The 5,997-nt window shown below is 44.1% G+C and overlaps 1 pseudogene; it reads left to right on the top strand.

Annotated features, from left to right (window-relative positions):
• Window positions 1-1,754: 1,754 nt before the first annotated feature.
• Window positions 1,755-2,578, top strand: LOC136316847 (homeodomain-only protein pseudogene; annotated as a pseudogene).
• The last annotated feature ends 3,419 nt before the right edge of the window (window positions 2,579-5,997 follow it).

Genomic DNA, 5,997 nt, shown 5'->3' with positions numbered 1-5,997 from the left:
AAAGGCGAGAATCAGAACTTTTCAGGTGATAAAAATAATCAACTGCCTGACCAGGCGGTAGCACAGTAGATAGAGCATCGGACTGGGATGCAGAGGACCCAGGTTCAAGACCCCGAGGTCACCAGCTTGAGTGTGGGCTCATCTGGTTTGAGCAGAGCTAACCAGCCTTAACCCAAGGTCGCTGGCTCGAGCAAGGGGTTACTTGGTCTGCTGTAGCCCCACAGTCAAGGCACATATGAGAAAGCAATCAATAAACAACTAAGATGTCACAATGAAAAACTAATGACTGATGCTTCTCATCTCTCTCCATTCCTGTCTGTCTGTCCCTATCTATCTGACTCTCTCTGTCTCTGTAAAAAAATAATAATAATAATAATTAATAATCAACCTGCAATAAAAACAACCAAAGAGCAAAAGAAAGCATGGATTATAATATATTAATCAGGCAATTACAGATATGAAAGAAATACTATAAATCAGAAATTCAAAATCTCAGAATAGATACAAACATGAAAATGTGAAGTGAGCACTGACTGAACTCAGGAAAGAAATTGAAGAAAAAGACAAAATCATCTCAGAAGACTAAATGACAAAGCATCCAATGGAGAGTGGATATGACTGAAAAATACAGTAAGAGAAAGAAAGACTGAAAACAACAAAGAACCAAGAAAATCAAAACAAAATAAAGAGGTAAAGAGGAAACTGATAGATAAAATATATCAGTAACCTCTTAGAAAGAAAAAGCAGGCCCCAGTCAGTTTGCTCATTGGATAGAGCAGGGGTCCCCAAACTTTTTACACAGGGGGCCAGTTCACTGTCCCTCAGTCCATTGGAGGGCCGGACTATAAAAAAAACAACTATGAACAAATCCCTGTGCACACTGCACATACCTTATTTTAAAGTAAAAAAACAGCCTGACCTGTGGTGGCGCAGTGGATAAAGTGTCGCCCTGGAAATGCTGAGGTCGCCGGTTCAAAACCCTGGGCTTGCCTGGTCAAGGCACATATGGGAGTTGATGCTTCCAGCTCCTCCCCCCCCTCTCTGTCTCTTCTCTCTCTCTTTCTTTCTCTCTCTCTCTCTCGCTCTCTCTCTCTCTCTCTCTCTCTCTCTGTCTCTCCCTCTCCTCTCTAAAATGAATAAATAAAAAATTTAAAAAAAAAACCCAGTTCACACACACACACAAAAAAAGTAAAAAAACAAAACGGGAACAAATACAATATTTAAAATAAAGAACAAGTAAATTTAAATCAACAAACTGACCAGTATTTCAATGGGAACTATGCTCCTCTCACTGACCACCAATGAAAGAGGTGCCCCTTCCGGAAGTGCAGCGGGGGCCGGATAAATGGCCTCAGGGGGCGGCATGTGGCCCACAGGCCAGGCTGTAGTTTGGGGACCCCTGGGGTAGAGCATTAGTCCGGCATGTGGACATCCTGGGCTCTATCCCTGATAAGGGCACACATAAGAAGTGACTATCTTCTTCTCTTCTCCTTTTCCCCCTTCTCTTTTTTCCCCCTTTCACAGCCAGTGGCTCTCTTGGTTCAAGACTAGGCCCAGAGCGCTGAGGATACCTCGTTTGATTTAAGCATTGGCCCCAAACAGGAACTGCTGGGTGGATTTTTGTGCAGGTACATGCAGAGGTCTGTCTTACTATATCTCCTCCTCTCACTTAAAAAGAAGGGGGAAAAAAGCAAATAATGAAACAATTAGTATTTAATATTAAAAATTTTAAGAGGCCGCCCAGCTGCTATTTAAGCAGGCTGGCGCTGGAGAACTCAGCTTCCAAATCCAGCCTTTGCCACGTCCACCGCGCCCGGACCATGTCGGCGGAGACCGCGAGCGGCCCCACGGAGGACCAGGTGGAGATCCTGGAGTACAACTTCAACAAGGTCAACAAGCACCCGGACCCCACCACTCTGTGCCTCATCGCGGCCGAGGCCGGCCTCTCTGAGGAGGAGACCCAGAAATGGTTTAAGCAGCGCCTGGCCCAGTGGCGGCGGTCGGAAGGCCTACCCTCAGAAAGCAGATCCCTTAGGGACTAAGGAGAGGGTGGGCGTTGGCAGCTTCCTCCATGAAGACCATCTGTGGTTTCTCTCCTCGGCTTAACCAAGCGACTTTGATTTTTCAGTGTCATGTTGTATGTTCCATTGTTAGCTATCCTGCTATTTAACACAGTGTTGTATTTTTTTTTAATGTACATAACTAGAAAGAAAATAACAATAGGAAGCTATGTGCAGCTTCTGCGTAAAGCAGCGGCTTGGCTAGGAAAGTGGGTGGCTTGCTTTTCCCTTTGGGTCATGATGACAGGTGGTGTGAAAACCACCTAAGTTTGCTTCTGATCATCACCTCCCAGTAACAATTTACCTTCAACATTCATTTCAAAGAGGCAAAGCCTCTGTTGAAAAGATAATGTGACCAGGAAGGAGGAATATTTCCTTCTGAGTCTGCTTTCCTAAGTTGTTTTCCTTATATATCATTTAACACATTGAAGTTGAATGAAAACCTAGTGGAGCATTTGAGTCATTCAGATTTCATAAAGCAGTTCCTTGGATTAAAACTGCGTTAACTTAGAAAGAACCCAGTTAGGCAAAAGACAGAAACTCCACAACTAACACGACAGAAAAGCAAGTAACTAAGAAAAAAATCCACTGAAGTCTTTAATTTACTTTATTTAAATGTGTTTGTTAAATTTATTTTGCTGAACGAAATGAACTGCTTTTTGTCTCTAAAATGATATTCAAAATATTTAAATTAAAAAAATAAATAAAAATAAAAATTTTAAACTTTTTGGAAATAAAACAACACCTTATTCTACATATTTGAAGAGCCCATTATGCAACTGGAAAAATTCACTGTCAACTCTGACATAGTAAGACAGACATTAATGATAAAGAAAAAACTCCTTTGTGTCTACAGATCCAATAAAATAAAAAAATAAAATAAAAACAAGTGACCTACAAGAAATGAAAATCAGATGGCACTAAACTACATGACAGGATTCTAGAGTCAAGGAGCATTTTTTTTTTAACTCAAGGCCCTGGACACTTTGCTCAGGGGAAAGCACTGGCCTGGCGTGTGGATGTTCTGGGTTTGATTCTCAGTCAGGGCATACAGGAGAAGCACCCGTCTATTTCTCCACCCCTCCCCCCTCACACTTCTCTTTCTCTCTCTCTCTCTCTCTCTCTCTCTCTTCCTCCTCCTCCTCCTGCAGCCATGGCTCGATTGGAACAAGTTGGCCTCCTGTGCTGAGGGTGGCTCTCTGTCTCAGGCACTAAGAAGAGCTAGGTTGCTGAGCAACAGAGCACCACCCCAGGTGGGCAGAGCATGGCCTGGTGCTTGCCAGGTGGATCCAGGTCAGGACGCATGTGGGAGTCTGTTTCTCTGCCTCTCACTGAACAACAACAACAAAAAAAAAACTCAAGTAAAAAGTATGAGTCAAGGGCCTGACTGGTGGTAGTACAGTGGATAAAGTGTTGACCTGGGATGCTGAAATCCCAGTTTCAAAACCCCAGGATCACCAGTTTGAGGTCAGGGTCGCCGGCTTGAACATGGGATCATCAACATGATCCTACGGCACTGGCTTGATCAAGGGGTCACTGGCTCGGCTGGAGTTACCTCTCCATCAAGGTCGGTATGAGAAGCAATCAATGAACTAAAGTGACCCAACTACAAGTTGATACTTCTCATCTCTCTCCCTGTCTTCTCTCTTTGTCTTTCAGCCTCAAAAAAAAAAAAGTGTTACCCAAGGATTTTAGTTTTAAACTTTCAAAACTCCAGAAATTTGATATTGAGGAACTCTTGCTGAGGATTCTACTAGGGGTTAAGTTTCATCTATTTAAGAGAATATTGGAAAATTTTGCCAAAAGACAGATGATAAGAATTGTATAGGTTTAATTATAAATCTAAGGCTAAAACAAATATGAAGATAAGAGTTGAACATTCTCTGACAATGTAAAAATACAATTTAAATTGGAAGCAGAGGAGAAATATAGAACAAGCTCAATGATTGGTCATAGGTGAGAATCAATGAATATAATTTTTTTAGGTTTTTAAAATAACATTTCTTTTCTAAAAGTTAACATGTTCATATAAATAGGAAACTGAAAACAAAGACAGCCTTTAAACTAGCAAACCAGGCCCTGGCCAGTTGGCTCAGCGGTAGAGCGTCGGCCTGGCATGCGGGGGACCCGGGTTCGATTCCCAGCCAGGGCACATAGGAGAAGCGCCCATTTGCTTCTCCACCCCCCCCCTCCTTCCTCTCTGTCTCTATCTTCCCCTCCCGCAGCCGAGGCTCCATTGGAGCAAAGATGGCCCGGGCGCTGGGGATGGCTCCTTGGCCTCTGCCCCAGGCGCTGGAATGGCTCTGATTGCAGCACAGCAACGCCCCAGATGGGCAGAGCATCGCCCCCTGGTGGGCAGAGCGTTGCCCCTGGTGAGCGTGCCGGGTGGATCCCGGTCGGGTGCATGCGGGAGTCTATCTGACTGTCTCTCCCCGTTTCCAGCTTCAGAAAAATACAAAAAAAATAAAAAATAATAATAAAAATAAATAAACTAGCAAACCAAATAGTCTACTAGGTGGTAAGGAAAATGCAGAGTAAGGGCTGAGGTCTTCAGGTATTCCAGTATAAACCGCCTCAACTATTTCAACTATCCTGGTTGATGACTTCAACTAAGCTTCCTCAAGTTCTGACCTTTGTGGTATCTTTTCATCAGATAGACTCCATGGGTTGCTACTACCCCACCCCCTCAGAGACCTAGCCTTTCACAGAAATAATCAGCAACCCCCGAGGCAGCAGAAAACAACAACCTGACCCTGACTAATGGCCACAAAGTCTGGACCTCTGGCAGGCTAAAGATAACACCTTGACCTAAATTAGGTTTCAGCTCCTTAGCCCTAAGGTAGAATGACCCCCTTGGCTACTTTCCCTTGAGATGGGACAGAAGGACCAGAACAGACCTCAGAACTGTCCTCAAGAACTCAAGAAATGATTTATTACCTGTATGTTGGGCAGATAAAATGTATTATGCTCACTTTGTTAAAGATGGCGCTGCCCACGTGAGGCCGTTGCCTAGGTGATATTAATGTGTGTTGAGAATCCTTGTAGCCTGGGGCTTGGTTTTGGGATTAAGCCTTTCCCACCCTTTTTGATGTGGGGTGGTACAATCCAATCATGCCTCAGAGAAGTGACTTTGTATTAGAGATTTCCCTATTTTGTATATTGGATTAGAGGTTGTGAAGCTACAATATAAAGTGGGGGCAGAATGGGAGTTTGCGCTCTTGGTTCCTGAGATTAGCATGAGAGAGCAGAGAGATCACAGAAGAGAGCAGAGAAAGGCCACGTGGAGGAGGCCAGGAGAAGCAGCCAAGATGGCGGAGTGTTGAGTGAGAAGCCAGTTTGTGCAGTTGGTGCAGAGTGAAGGAAGGAGATGGGGAACAGAGGTGAATAAAGTCTGGTGAGCTAGAAACCTTTGATTCTAGGAAACCCGGATAAGTCAGTAGCTTTGTGAGCACTGAATGTGACTGGGTTTTGGAGCCCAGTGTGTGTTTTTACTTGCCCGCCAGGTGCAAACTAGGATTAAAGCTAATGGCCCACCAGATCTTGGCTCCGTTGTTTCCTTACCGACTGTCCGAATCCAATGCGAATCTGCATGGGCCGGGCTGCTGTGATAGTGGCCCTGGCCCTGGCTTCTGGCTTTACACTGTATCTCACCTGTGACCAATCAGTTCCCAGCACAACCCCCAACCCCCTAACCCACAGTGCCTTGTGATTTTGTCCTATATAATATGTAACTTATATACCATTGGAGAGTTTAAGTTTTTGAGCATTAGCTTCCCATTCTCTTAGGTGTCACCATTAATAATAAAATAACCAATATTTCTCTATTGTAATACTTAGTGATTAATGTTTGGCTCTGATAGCCAGGTGGACAGACAGTTTCTGTTCCATAACATAACTTCCACCTTCACCCCTATCTCTCTCTCTCTCTCCATCTTTC

The sequence above is a fragment of the Saccopteryx bilineata genome, chromosome X (genome assembly GCF_036850765.1).
Source record: "Saccopteryx bilineata isolate mSacBil1 chromosome X, mSacBil1_pri_phased_curated, whole genome shotgun sequence".
NCBI lineage: Eukaryota > Metazoa > Chordata > Mammalia > Chiroptera > Emballonuridae > Saccopteryx > Saccopteryx bilineata.
Note: the sequence above shows the minus strand (reverse complement) of the source record. Positions and strands in the feature narration are given on the sequence as shown.